The sequence below is a fragment of the Platalea leucorodia genome (genome assembly GCF_965183815.1).
Source record: "Platalea leucorodia genome assembly, chromosome: 6".
Taxonomy (NCBI): domain Eukaryota; kingdom Metazoa; phylum Chordata; class Aves; order Pelecaniformes; family Threskiornithidae; genus Platalea; species Platalea leucorodia.
In genome coordinates, this window is record NC_138828.1 from 60,848,624 (window position 1) to 60,862,757 (window position 14,134).

Consider the following 14,134-nt stretch of genomic DNA (forward strand, 5'->3'; position numbering starts at 1 on the left):
AGCTCAACCATGACAGATGGGTAATTTATCAAGCTGTATTGCTGTTGATACCATCCTAAAATATCTGCATTTTGGAGACTAGAACAATTTTGTATCAGGGAAAAAAAAACTTTTCTATTGATCTTACTACAGTAGAATACTAATTTAGGGCTAAATTATTAAGTCTAAATCACTAGTCACTGTTTAGACCACAGTCATGTAAAAAGTTAATTGAACTCCATTTGAAGTCATAGAAACTGGTAAGGACCAATTCAAGAATACAAATTAAGACAAGCTGGTTCTGTTGTTTTCCTAATCTGATTGTCTCCCATTTGGCCATGTGGCTAGCAAGAACATAGGATCTGGCAAGTTATTAGATGAGAAGTCAGGTTAAACAAACAAGGCTCAAATAGTGTCCTATCAAGTAACGTACAATTTCCCTGAACACAGCAGAAGTAAGCAATTTCTCTGGTCTTTGGATCTCTCTCAGGCACACAATGTTTCACAGAACATTATCTAGAAAATCCCTGGTATTCTTTGTGTCTTTGTTTTCAGTAGTAGCATATGCCTTTGTTTAGGTGGAAGATCTAGTTTAGATGTAAGGAGCTTCTTGTCTTGTACGTTCTTCTCAAATGAGGGGTAGCAATTATAGCAGTTTCAGTGAAGTATAACCCATTGCATAAAATTCCCTGTTACAGCTTTCCCACGTTCCTGACAGTGCAAAAAGATTACATGCTAAATTGGACGTTGTCACCTTTTAGAAGGCAGTATTCTAGACTGTATCTTTCCCCAATTAGAGGTTAGTCATGCTGGGAGATATTCAGTCATGCTGTATGATTGTCTTTCAGGATTTTGCAGATCCTAACTCTTAGTCCTAGGAACGTTGTGACGTTATGCTGTTGGTCCCTTCCCCAAACATACAGCAGACATTATGCTAGCCACATAGCTATATACACGTAGTGTATATATATACAGTGTCTTCCTGCACCGATCTTTCCAGGTGTCTTACTATCCATATATTTTAATATCACCCATCCCATATAATTTTACTCCCACTGAAATTGTGGTGAAAGTGCTCTGCAGATGTACCTACTCCTGGGTTCCCTCTTGAGTGGCACAGCATCACAGAACCACAGCATGGTTGAGGTCGGAAGGCACCTCTCGAGATCATCTAGTCCACCCCTCCCTGTTAAAGTGGGGTCAGCCATAGCAGGTTGCCCAGCAGGACCATGTCCGTTTGGATTTCGAGTACCTCTAAGGATGGAGACACCACAGCCCTTCTGGGCAACCTCTGCCACTGTTCAACCACCATCAGAGTAAAGAAATGTTTTCTTATGTTCAGCTGGAACGTCATGTGTTTCAGTTTGTACCCAGTGCTCTTGCTCTGTCACTGGCCACCACTGAGAAGAGTCTGGCTCCCTCAGTAGTTTCGTTACAGAGGAGTTGACTTCTGCTAAAATACAGCACTGGCTTCAAATCTTTCCAACTTTTTTTTCAGTAATTAGCCCCAGTTTTAGAGACAACATCTATGTCCAATTTTGACCGTAGTAGCTTAACACAAAGTAACCACAAGAACCCATTTAATTTAAACACTGAAAATATAAATTCACACTCTTGAACACTGAAATGGTTTCTCTTAATCTGTGCAGTGTTTTTGCAAGATTTGTAAACTGTGAAGTGTGAGCTGAATACTACAGAATTCTTTTTTTTTCCTGACCTGACAGTGGTATCAAGTTCTGTAAATCCTAATTTTCTTTCTTATACCAAACCACTTGTAGGGTTTACAGCTCCTGTTCAACAGGTTTGACATACTGCAGCAAACGTCCAGCTGCATCATACCACATCCTCAAACAGCAAATGTACACAAGCTAAAACCTTTGCATTATGTTCACACAGATCTTGGCCAGCTGAGAAAGCAGTCATTTCTAGTTCACTTGTCAATACTCGTGTTCTAAGATCCAAAATGAAAAGCATGGTTGAATGTGCTACAGAAACCAGAGTATCACTTACAATGGTAACAGATTAGATTATTTTCAAACAGTTTGATTTAGTTCTCTGTAGTCCATACAGAGATGCTGCCACGTTTTATGTGATAGAACACTGATCTCCAAGGACTGGCTGGCAGAGTTATGCCTTTTGATACACCTCCTCAGTGATGTTTGAAATGTCTTCTCTCTTTGTTCTCTCTTTTTTCTTGGTAAATAATGCCTTGGCTTTTTAATAGATGATTACTCTTAAGTTTCAGTCATATACTGAGTGCTTAATACCAACTGCAAAACTGCATATATCCATTTCAGATCAGAGTAATTCCCAGTTCCTGACCAGAAAAGTTTGACTCTCTGCTGCTTCTTAGTTAGATGTAGTAAAGTGTTCCAAAAAAATCCTTTGGGATCTTATTTTCATTTCCTTCTCTCACATTTTCTTCTGCACTAACATTCATCAAATCTACCAGCTTGCATTTTGTGCCTGTGGTTCGTCTATTAGATATGGCTGCTTCTATTAGATGTTCACTTGGAAAATGAACAGAGATTCATTTTTATTTCAAGTCTGTGAGAACTGTAACAGTTGAGGGCTCTGACTCACGTTCAGAGGCAGTTTCAGACTGAATGCTGAAATGGCTCTCTCAACATAGAGAGAGGGTGACATGAGATGTGTTTTTCCCGAGTGGCAGCAATTTTCAGATGAATATAGCAATGTTAGCTGCTAGTAAGTTTATGGTTGCAGATAGCTTATGACTGTGAACTACAGTTGCTAAAGAAGCAGCTCACACTGTTTCTCATCTTTTCTTTGCAAGAAAGCCACCACAATTGTGCAGCTGCTATTATGGTTTCTGCCCCAGAGGAAAAACAATTTGTTAAGGTTATACCAGTGTTGGTTCACTTAGACCGCATTTTTTGAGGGGATTTCCCAAAGTATTTGCAAAATATGTTCCTGACGCTGTTTGCATAATTATCAATCACAATGAAATTTAGTGGACCTTTGTCTCATTAACTTGTGTGGTTACTGAGAACTTAACTGTTCTAATTCTACAGATCCATTTCAGCCTAGTTCAGATGGTATATCTTTACCAGTGAGTGTTATCATTAACAATTTGTTAGTTCAGATCTTAATTCTCTTTTTTATGTTTTTTGCAAGCCTGATCTTGTAAGTGCCCCAGTTGGCCTGCTTGCGTTTCATAGTTACTGTAAGTTGCTAGTTGGTATTCTAGTTAAGTGTAAAATAATCCCTGTCATCCCCTCAACTTCAGATTTCCTTCCTCCATTTCCTAGTCTGGAAAAGTTCATTGGGCAGCTGTGATCTGGCAGCATTGCAGCAATCCTTTGTGATCATTTCCCCTGGACTGTGGCTAATTTATCTCAGAGTCTGTGTTGGTGTGTTGATGCTTCAGGAGCACAAAAGCCCTCCATAGATCCTCTGACAACTTCAGTGGAGTTTCTTCTTTCCACCGGGCTGTATTTTTTCTGTAAGTCCTGACAGCTTAGGTTGTGGTTGGATGTTCATTAAGCTTTCATCTGTACATTGACAGAAAATCTGGCAGTATAAATTTGGTTCAGTGGTGATCACATGACTAAATTTCTGTTAAATTAACCCAAGTACACAATATAATCTTTGTGCCAGCTAATTCACAGGCTTGCTGCCTAGTATCCCAAAGTGCTTTGCAATTCTCCAGTGCTTTGTGAGATGCCAGCCCAGCTGAATTCTAGGAATGTTTGTGAGCAACTTTTCTAAGGACTTGGCTTCTTTTTCCAAAATTAGATCCCTCTTTCCAAAAACCCAGTGTTGCTGCCAAAAGGCCACTCCTACCTTGCTACTGCAAGGGTACTTTATAATCTTTCCTTTCCACTTCCTGGATGCCATTTTCAGACCATGCTGCAGACATCTTCCAAGTGGCTCTTCAGTATCAAAATTTGCAGTAGAGTTTCATGTAGATTGCTTCTGGGAATAGCATTATCATCTACTCATTATGGACTGCATACAAGAAAGAGGGAGCAGACAGAAAAGGAGTTACATTAAGAGGATTTGCCCCATTTCTAAGTCATTTTTCAGATCTGATGAACCTGCATGAATGGCAGATGAAGAATTTCCACTTCACAAAGTATCTGCATGTGAGCGATACAATGCTTAGTGGTATGAGTTATGCAGCAAAGATGAGAAGAAAGCAGCAGAAAGAGAATTTCAGAATGGGAAAAGTAATGTTCTTGGGTATCTGTAAACAAGCTCATCCATTATTTGGCAAGTTATATCACCAACAGGACTCGTGCTTTTCCACTACCTATCAGGGTAGAACAGTTGAAACCTAGGACTGTGATGTGGAATGTGACATCTGCCTGTTGCTTTACAAAGTGCCCAATCCACACTACTTTCAGATGACAGATGTAGAGAATGTCATAGTAAGTTTTGCTCAACTCCCACTCTCCTCCATTGTACAGGGTTATTGGTAGAAGGAACATTACCGTCTTCTGCCCTTCAAGCAGAGTTGTTTTCATAGTTTTAGCTTGGCAGTGGGAGCACAATTCTTTTTAGTGTGCCAAAATCAATGGATTTACTATTCCGTCCTTGTTACTAGCTGATCTTGAATGCATCTCATGCCTTTGTTCATAAAGTAGCCTAAGTCATCACTGTTTTCATCAAGGTTTGACTGCCAGAAAGGAGACTTCACAGAGTGAGTCTGAAAACAGCCTCCATATCAGGATCTCGTTTTACTGCTGTATCGTGCACTAAATTTGTGAGTGTAAGGGGGAGCAGATGGCTGAAGCCTGGAAGTGGGAAGCTGAGATAGAATCAGTGCCTGCTATGGCTTGTTCATTTGCCCGTGGGAACCAGGAGGGCCAAATTCTGAGGGATGCTCTGGCAGAATGTTTTATGCAAAATACCCAGCTACCTTCTGCTTATATAGATGTACTTGCTGATTGGAAAGCAATAAGCTTATGCATTGTTTCTCTTGTTCCTGGTCTCTACTTTTTGTAGCTCCTATTGCCTGCCCCTCTTCCTTGACAGTTCATAGTGTGAAGTTTCATCCATGAGGATCACCCATTCACAAATCCATCCTTCATTAGTGCCACTAGCTTCCCATATTTCCAAGAATGCCAATGGAAACGTACATGTTGAACGAAGAAAAATAATCAGAAAAATAATTGCTATTTTCCTGTCAAAAAGGCAGCGTGAATAATGCAGAGTACAGTACTGAAAAAAAGCTCAGCTTTTTACCAAGACCAGTTATGTAGAACTATTTACAGATATGCAGAACTTTGCAGTAACAACAGGGGAGGAAGAAACAAGAGTAGGGAGGGGCAGCTGCTTGGTGTGAGTGCTTGCATCTCACCTGGAGGGCTGGCTGGCAGGCCAGATAGTGCTGCTTGCACGCCTCATCAAGGGACAATTTCAAGAGATTACCAGGCATGATGCGAGTTCCTGGATGAGGCGATGTGAGAAATGAGCCAGAAAGATGTGATGCGCCGAGTTTTGAGGAGGCTGCATCTGATTCAAAGTAAGAGAGGAAGACGTCACAGCTTTAGCTATGAGTGCCATCATTGCATACTGCTTTCTTGCAGATCACTCAGTCATCATCCCCATCAGCTCCTGCTTCTCCTTTACAGATGCTTTGCAGATTCGTATTATTTCTGACAAGGCATCTGAGACTGCCTGTCTAGCTCACTTAGTCTTGCCCTTCCAGTTCTAGGATTATACAAATTCAATTCTCCAAGAATCAATCATTATGAGACTCTCTTTCCAGTTGCAACAGTTGGCCCAAGTATGCTTGCCACCCTTTTACCAACAGCAGGCTGTTTGGCTTTACCCACCGGCAAGCAAATGGAAGTGTTCAGTGTTCCTGCCTCCACTTGATGGGAGGAACCTTCCTCCCCACTACTGCGTGGTTGCTATTGCTCTCCTCTCTTGTGTGAGCCAGGACAAGTGGTTAGCTGTGTCTGTTTTGGGGATTTCAGGATCTCGGATCCATTTTCTATAACAACGACTAGCCCTGCGTGCCAGGGGTGGGAGACAGATGGGCAAGGCTGCTTAATGGTGTTGGGAAGCTGTCTCTGCTTGCTTCTAGGATGGCTCGTTCCCTGATGAAGGGTTAGGAGGATGGCCGAGGGAGAGGTGGGAGGAAGGACGCAGCTACAGTTGATCATTCTGCTTATGACCGCCCTCTGACACCGTGGTCTTGGATAGCTTTGTGTTTGGCTAGGACAGCCAAAGTATACTTCTGGCCAAGCATATCTTGATGTTGCTGATGTTCATGGTTCCTGTTGCACTCTGAACTCCTGGACAGGCTGTCAAGAATCCTGTTCTCCCAGGAAACACTATAGGGATGTAGTTTCGTATTTCCAAATTAAAGATAAATTTTAGCATCCTTAGTGCCTTACCAGATGTTCAGTTCCCTTGGTTGAGGAAGACAAGACGACACGAGCTCTGCATAGTTTAGCTTTTTTGTGTGATGGCCTGGCTTTGTGTCAGTGCCTCGATTCACTTTTCGGTATTGCCTCTCTTTAGTTGGGCACTAACGCAAGAGAAATGGCTGAAACATGGGAAAGGAGAGGCGAGATCCACAGCAAGTCAGGGCTGTGTGGCATGGCTGGACAAAGGCAGCCTGCCCGCTGCCTCTCAGGAAGCGGAACGTCACGGCCAGGGCCAGCCCTAAATGAGCAGAGTTTGCCTGCCCGCGTCTTACAGGGAGAGGTGGCTCTGCACGCCAACGATGGCTGGACGTGCAAGGCTGCCAGCTGGCAGTGCACCCCCGACTTGGCAGAGTAGCGTAGGCTTGACACCCCAGGATAGAGAAAAACTTTCAGAAGAAAACTGTAGCCATGAAAGGAGGTTTGAAAGCCCCATGGCAACAGCAAAGAGCGATGCGAACAGCCGAGGTTGTCCCCACATGTGGGCCATATCAGACTCTATGAGGCACTGGTGCCACGAGGAGGTACTGACTTGTCCGAACTCGCAACTCCTATCCAAACCTACTTTCTCCCTGAAATTGCAGCACTTTCCTTGTTTTCTGGCTTGGAGGAGGGGAGCCACCCTTGGAAATATTGGAGGACAAGATTTTCTCCCCTGTGTAATCCCATTGCACGATGGCATAGCACCACTGTCCCCAGGACAGGACGTGGTCCATCCAGCTCCGTGGCTAGGCACGGGTGAACCCAAGCGGCTGGCGTGAGAAGCCGTGATCTGAGATTTTCCTTTCCAGCTTCATTCCACAGCATCTAAATGCATATTTTGAGGGATGCTTTAATTGCAGGGAAGCCTTGTGAGTCACGAGCTCCTAAACAGGCTTTAGATTTCCAGGGGAGAAACTACCCTGTAAATTCCCTCGCACTTCGGGGGTGATGGCTGGGGGCCAAGCCGCCGACGTGACCGTATTTCGGACAGGGGCGCAGAGCCCTGGCCGCACACCAGGCCCCCGAGGAGCCACCGCTGTCCTTGCGTCTTCTCAGCCCTGACTTACTGCGGCTTTATTTGAAGGCCGATGCGTTGCCTGAAAATGACAGCGCCCGGCGCGCCGGGCTACCGCGGCCGCCTGCCCTCCTGCCCGCGCAGCGCCCGAGCCCGCCTGCGCCGGGCGGCGAAGGCCGGGACGCGGCCGTCCCTGCCGGGCGAGCCGCCCAGAGGCGGCGCGGGCGGCCCCCGGGCTCCCGTGCCGGGCTGGCGGCCGCCCCACGCAGGGGAGGGTCGGGCCGGCCCGCGCCGCGCCGCGGAGGGGCGTGCGCGGGGGGCGGGAGCCGCGCGGCGCCGCCCCGGCCCCGCCGCCGCCGCCGCCGCCGGGAGCCGGCAGATCCGGGTCTCGTGGCGCGGGCTGACGTGTGAGCCGGCCCGGAGCAGCGGGGCCGAGCCGCGGGGCCGCCTCTGCCAGCCCGGCCGCCCTGCCCTGCCCTGCCCTGCCCTGCCGCGGCCCGCCAGAGCCGCGCCGCCCGCCGCAGCCCGCCGCAGCCCTCCGCGCCCCCGCGACGGCGGCCAGAGCACGGTGAGCGGGGAGGCGCCGCGGCCGGGGGGCGCCGCGGCGGGGACGGGGAGGGCGCGGGCCGGGCAGAGCCGGGCGGGTTTCCGCGGGCACCCCCGCCCGTCCCTCCCTCCCTCCCTCCCTCCGCCGGGCGGCGCGGCCCGGGGGGTGGCCGGGGAGCCCCCGGCGGGCGCTGCGGGGGTGACCGCAAGCCCGTTGAGGTACAGAGACGGCCCCGCTGCCGGGCGCTTCGCCCGGTGCCCGGGAAGGTAAACACCGGGAGAGCCGGAGCCGCTCCGCACGTTGTTAGGCAGCCCCCCTCTTTTTCCAACCGGTGAAGCGTCCGCTCGTCTGCTTTACAGCTGTTCTGATCTGGGTTTTTCTGGTTGTCGGGGTTTTTAGTGCAAAGTGGCACTCCTCTGTCGAGTCTCTTCTTTTTTTTTTTTTTTTTTTTTTTAAAGGATCTCGGTCTGATACTTTGAGCCAAAGGGTTTTAGTTTTCTCTCTTTAAAGAAGCTGGAAGTGGCATGCTGACACCAGGGTGTGCGCTCCCAGGCTGCTCCCTGCTTTTTGAAAAGCGCATGCAACTAAAGTGGGAGAAATTGAACAATGTCTTGTGAAAGATAAGATCAGGGAAAGGACAGCGTCACGCTGCCCTTAACGTATTAAAGATAGGATTCCTGCCAGGAACTCTTCGTATGCGTGCGCCAAGATGTGATTCGTAGCGGATTACAGCAGGGAAGGGGTATATTGGCCTTGGAGACCGCCAGATATTGTCCATGGTCATTTGTCCGCAGCTGTCACGGTGCCGGGTTCCCCAGATGTCCTGCCCTGCAGCCCAGCCACTGCCTTCCAGGGCAGTTCGGAGGCCTCAGCTAACCACCGCTTCTACGTGAATGTGGCACATGACCTACATCAAAAACTTTCGTTTCCCAGGAAACACCTGTTTGGCTAGTCAGTCTTCAGGAGTGTCTTTTAGATTATGGATTTGTTGGTGTAGGGACTGTTTGTGTTGTATATTGGCTGAACATCCATGTCTATGCATATAGATAAGTCTTGAAAACCATCTCCAGTTTTTAGAGGTGAGGACATCTAACTTTTTAGCCTTAATAGCTTATTATGTTAATGTTATTAGTGTGCCTACTGGGGAAGGTATGTGTCTGCAGTGAGCATTAGTGGGTTACTCTTAGAAGTCTTTACATACTTAGCTATTAGAGTGCTATCCACCTTTACTCATTTCTGTTACTTTCCAAAAGCAGACCTCAGCTCAAAAAAATCAAAATGAGAAAACCAAAAGAAATCAATCTTACTTTTGATTTTTTCCTATATACAGTGAGAGAGAATAAATCCTTGATAATTCCGTCCAATTCTTGTGACCTGTCGAGATGAAAGAAATCAAGCTATTGTTGTTGATCATTGATTTAAAAAAGTGACCCTGTCACTGACAGCGTGGCTTGAAATGGTAGAAGCAGTTGGCAAAAGAAGCGTGATTGTAACGTTAGCAGTACATTAGTCAGTTCAGTCCTGAGCGCTGTTCCTTCCCCTGCTGCTGAGGTGGGCGAGTCCCACCTTTTTGGTTCTTTTTGCCCCATTTTGTAAAATACAAGATTTACAATTTTTGCCTGACTCTAGAGTGGTATAGAGTTCTGTATTCTAAGTGGTTTAAGATAATTTTGTATAAGGTGCTAAACAAGTGCAAGGCTGTACTGGATGTGTAATTTGGTCATTCCACAAAGTATTGTCGCGTGTGCTTCTCTGGCAGGCAGGGATGTCCCTGACCTGCTCAGGACCGTGAGCCAGGAGGGGCTGCTATAGAACTGAGGTGGTGGTAGCAGCCGTTCTGTAGCTCTTATTTTAGCCTAGCTGGATATTATTTTGCTGACTATAGAAATAAATGTAATGCACATGGTTCTGTGAAATTCCCTATACCGTGCAGATTGTGATGGTTTTGCAGCACCTTACCCAAACTACAGTCAAGTCCATTAATTCCAGAGTGCATGGCCCAGTTACATGGGGAACATTCTGCAATCCATGTTCTTCCCTCGTTCTAACGGAAAAATAAGAATAATACACTTGTTGTTAAAGAAGTAGTCTATATAAAAACAATTTCATAATGCATTATGGTTTTAATCACTTTGTAACTATTGTACCTGCTTTCAGAAGGTCAGTATTTGGGTTTAGAGAAAGTTAGTTTCTAACCGACTTCTTGTTTTGTTATTAGCTTCTCATTTTCTACTTTCATATATTTAGACTCCAGAGTTAGTGGTGTGTGAATGTTATTTGCATAACAGATGTGTAATAAAGCAAAGTCTATGTTCGTGTTTCAGAATTTTCCCTCCTAGATATTTTAGGTACTTGACGTATATTCTTAAAGACCAAATTTTGTCTCTGCTGAAGTTCGTCATAGCAGAATTGGGCCTGACAACATCACGAGTCTTCACGGGGCCAGTACAATGAAAGTAGCAAGATCCTCTTTTTCTTCTTATAAGCACATGTGAATGGAGAAGGTGTACAGTGCCCCGCCTGACAATACCAAGTATCAGATTCTTACTCTGTATGTTTTGAACATTTATCAGATTACTCATCACAACAAACACAAAAATATTTTGGCAGATGCATGTATACATAGAAAAATTGATGTCATTTGTCCATATTCTGCTTGGGAAGCAAATCAGAGAGCCTGTGAGCCTGCTTTGCGTACATGCTATTACATACATGCTTTGCATACATGCATTTACATACATGCTGTTACACTTGATGTCAAGCACGCTTTCCGTTTTAACTTCCTAGGTTATAGATTCAATTTATTAATACGTAAAGATCTATCTAGTTGTTAATGAGGCACCTGATTCTGCAAGATGCTGAGTACTTCTCGGAAGATCCAAGTGCTCCTAAGTCCTCTGTAAGTAGTGAAAGCTAAGAAAACTTTGTAAGGTTATACCACAGAGTCAAATTTTGCAGTCCTTATTCAGGTAAAAAAAAAAAAAAAGAGGGAAAAAGAAAATGGAATTGTTTTCCCAGAATAGCTCCTTCAGCCTTGACTCATGAACAGCTAGCTTCCCCAGTTCCCAAGGAGCTTCATTTGAAGAAAGACTCCTTAGCTCCTCATTGTGAAGGAATACAGTCAGAGATACGAGAAGGATCAGTCTGTGTTAGCTGTGTTAGTCTTATTTCTGCTGGACTTCAGTAGCAGTGCAGTGGAGAAGTATGGTCCTGTCCTCCTCTTTCCAGCCCATCACCTATTCCACGGTGTTGGCTGGGGCAAGGAAAAAGTCCCTTAGTGATGATTGATTTGGCTTTTCATGCAAGATTTGAAGATGCTTGGGGATCAGCCTCTGGCATGATTGAGTGGTTGTACATTTGCATGGTTATTAATTGAACAAATATGCTTCAGAGGCTTTAGTCAAAGTGTCTAGCTGGTGTTTTTACAGATAATGGAACAAATTAGTCCCATTTGGGTGGGAACAGATAGAATTACACTAGATAAAAGTTTTCCTCATTAAGATTAGTTCTGATTCTTCTGCATCTTTGCATGCATTAAAAACCATGGCTTTCTGGAGCTAAATATAGTTTCATTCTTACTTTATAAAACTGCTAGACAAATGTCAGATCCAAAGCACTGAGCTTTCCTAGGAAAGAAAAGATTTTTATCAGAACAGAAAAGCTGTGAAAAAATGTAGCACCAGCCATTTACATGATATAAGCAGCTGCGATGCTTTATTTGTCGAATCTTTGTCAAATACAGACCTCTAGTAACAGAGCTTTCATCTTTTTTTGTTCATATATTCACATGCATATGTTCATATATTTCCTGTTAGTTAATCATAAAAGCTTTATTTTTAGCAAGGCAATATTTTTAGAGAACTTGATTAAATAGTTTATGTCAGTTTTCATACACTAAAAAGTTAGTTTAGGGAAAAAACAGCTGTCCAAATGAAATTATATGAAGATGTGAAGCAAAGTTGGGGGTTAGCTCTTCAAATAGTTGGACTAAATCAAGTGTGAAGCAAAGCTTCCTGGTGGGAGTGGCCTTAGTTTAACAAGAATTCTTGCACAAGTGGTTATGGTGTCGTCAGGGGCTTATTGCTTTCATATCTAGGTGGGACTGATTAGATGGCACCTGTCATTAAGCACCCCTGTTTGAAGTTACTAGATAGAGTTTTTATTGGAGAGCTCCATGAAACATAGAAATATTCTTATACATAGACTTTTCTTGAGCCACAGAGATTGTCAGGTGCTTGTTTCAAGTTAGTACGTAGAACAAAAGTGTCTAAAGATGAAAAATACCTACTTTCCTGCGGGAAAACTGTGGAGCCAAAGGTGAGATGCGTGTTGCATCCTGATCTCGTGAAATAGTACCATAGATTTTCTTTGTTCAAATTAATGTAATAGATTTTAAAATCTGTTGCTAGGAGGTGCAGGGGAGACTTGTATAATTTGCATAGCACTTTCCTTTTGATAATCTAAACTAGTCTGTGAGTCTGCTGAATTAGATGGATGTTATTCTCTGGTAAAAGCTGGGTTGTCTTTTAGCTAAACATATGTAAATAACCAAGCCCAGAAATCCTATTAATTGCTACAGATTCCCTCTGGTATAAGTACTGATTAAAAATATTCTAATTGATAAGCTTCAAATTGTTTACTGCAGGTATGTAGAAAACCTGATTCAACTTCCATTGAAGTCAAAGACAGGCACCCGCTAGCTTCAGATAAAATTTGATCTGGCCTAAAGGGGTTGGGAGTAGGGCTGCCAGGGAATAGAGCTGCTTTCATCTGAAATTGAAAATCCTGCTATCTTTCTCAGCATGCTGCTACCCTGCTAAATCTGTTTGCTCAGTGGCAAGTTATTAGAAACATATGTCATCCCTGGAGAAAAAAATAATGAAAATATTCCAAAGAATTTCAGTATAATTTTGTGGTTGGAGTAACATTAAGGAATAGTGTATTTTTACAGTTTTAAGGATTTTTAAGGTATTTTATAATCTAAACAATTGTACTCTTAATAAAAACAAGTCTCAAAAACTTCATAGCTCATGGTTCAGGGCTGCACTTGCTGGCTCAATAGAGTGGGAAAACTTTCATTTTTATTTGTTTTGAAACTACGTTTTTTTAAAGGAGTGAATAAGAGAATTTTTATATGTTTATTTTTGCAAAGAGATGAAATGTATTAAGAATTCTCAATGATTGACTCTCAAAAATAATTACTTCAAAATAATGAATTATTGTAGGCCATCTGAGCTTCGGTAACTGCGTGGGTGCTCACCGTTCACTTGGGGCAGCTCTGAAGTGTCTCAGCTTAATATTTTTCTCTTACAGACTAAGCAAAGTCACGTTCGCTCACAGTTCTCATGGGCGAAGAGCATGTGTGGGGACTGTTGCTCCAGCTCAGCTGCTGTGCAGTGGCTTTGTGACACCCTGGTAATTTGCTCATGAGTTTGAGCCCTGACCCTCGCTGGGCGAGCTTTAAAGTTGGATCTGCTTTGAGGTCTCAAGTTGCTTTGGTGCACTTGAATGTGTTAGTCATAATTTTGATTCATAAATTCTGGAACAACAGGAGAGGTGTTTTATGGATAGGTTACATAGTTTGTTATAGGAACGTATTCTTTTTCCATACTTAGTCTTTTAAAGTCAATGATTAGGTTTGTATTATGAAGCCTGAAAGTTAAGTGCAAAACATCTCATGGGCGGGGTAACCAACAGCAAAGGCAGTTTCCCTGTTCTACTCCCATGGGGAGGCTAGTGCAAGATGCTCACCTCCGCCGTTTTCCATCTGCAGGAAGTACCCTTTATTCTTGCCTCCCTGCAAAAGTCTGCTCCCTGCAAGGCCAGCTCTTCTTTTGTGTGTAGCCGCTTGCTCAGAATCAGGCCTGCCAAAGCATTGCAACACGGGCCTGTAGCCCTGGTTGGCGTGGCACAGCATGGGTGTCCTCTCAGTGCTGGTGCAGAAGTGCTCTTGGCAGGGATTTCAGATTCAATATGTGTTGCTTCCAGCAGTAATGCGTTGCTTGTACAGCTGCAGGGGTGCTGAATTTAGGAGACTGGCAATTGTTGCTGGGGAATGGGAAGAGGAATGTCCACACAAGCAGTGGGGCAGTCTGTAGTGCCAGAGACACTAACCAAAAGCAGGAGAGTAAGCAAATTTGCCTGGGAGCTGGCTCTTCTACTCACCACTCAAGCGGAAAATCCCGTTAACGTTAATTAGAGTTCTTGCCTTAC

The 14,134-nt window shown here is 44.4% G+C and overlaps 1 protein-coding gene across 1 annotated transcript in view; it reads left to right on the forward strand.

Annotated features, from left to right (window-relative positions):
* The first annotated feature begins 7,776 nt into the window (after positions 1-7,776).
* SMIM14 (small integral membrane protein 14) overlaps positions 7,777-14,134 on the forward strand; it is a 42,054-nt gene continuing 35,696 nt past the window's right edge. Inside the window, exon 1 of the mRNA XM_082315757.1 lies at positions 7,777-7,942. The gene's annotated coding sequence lies outside the window, so the exon portion shown is untranslated. The remainder of the gene's footprint in view (positions 7,943-14,134) is intronic.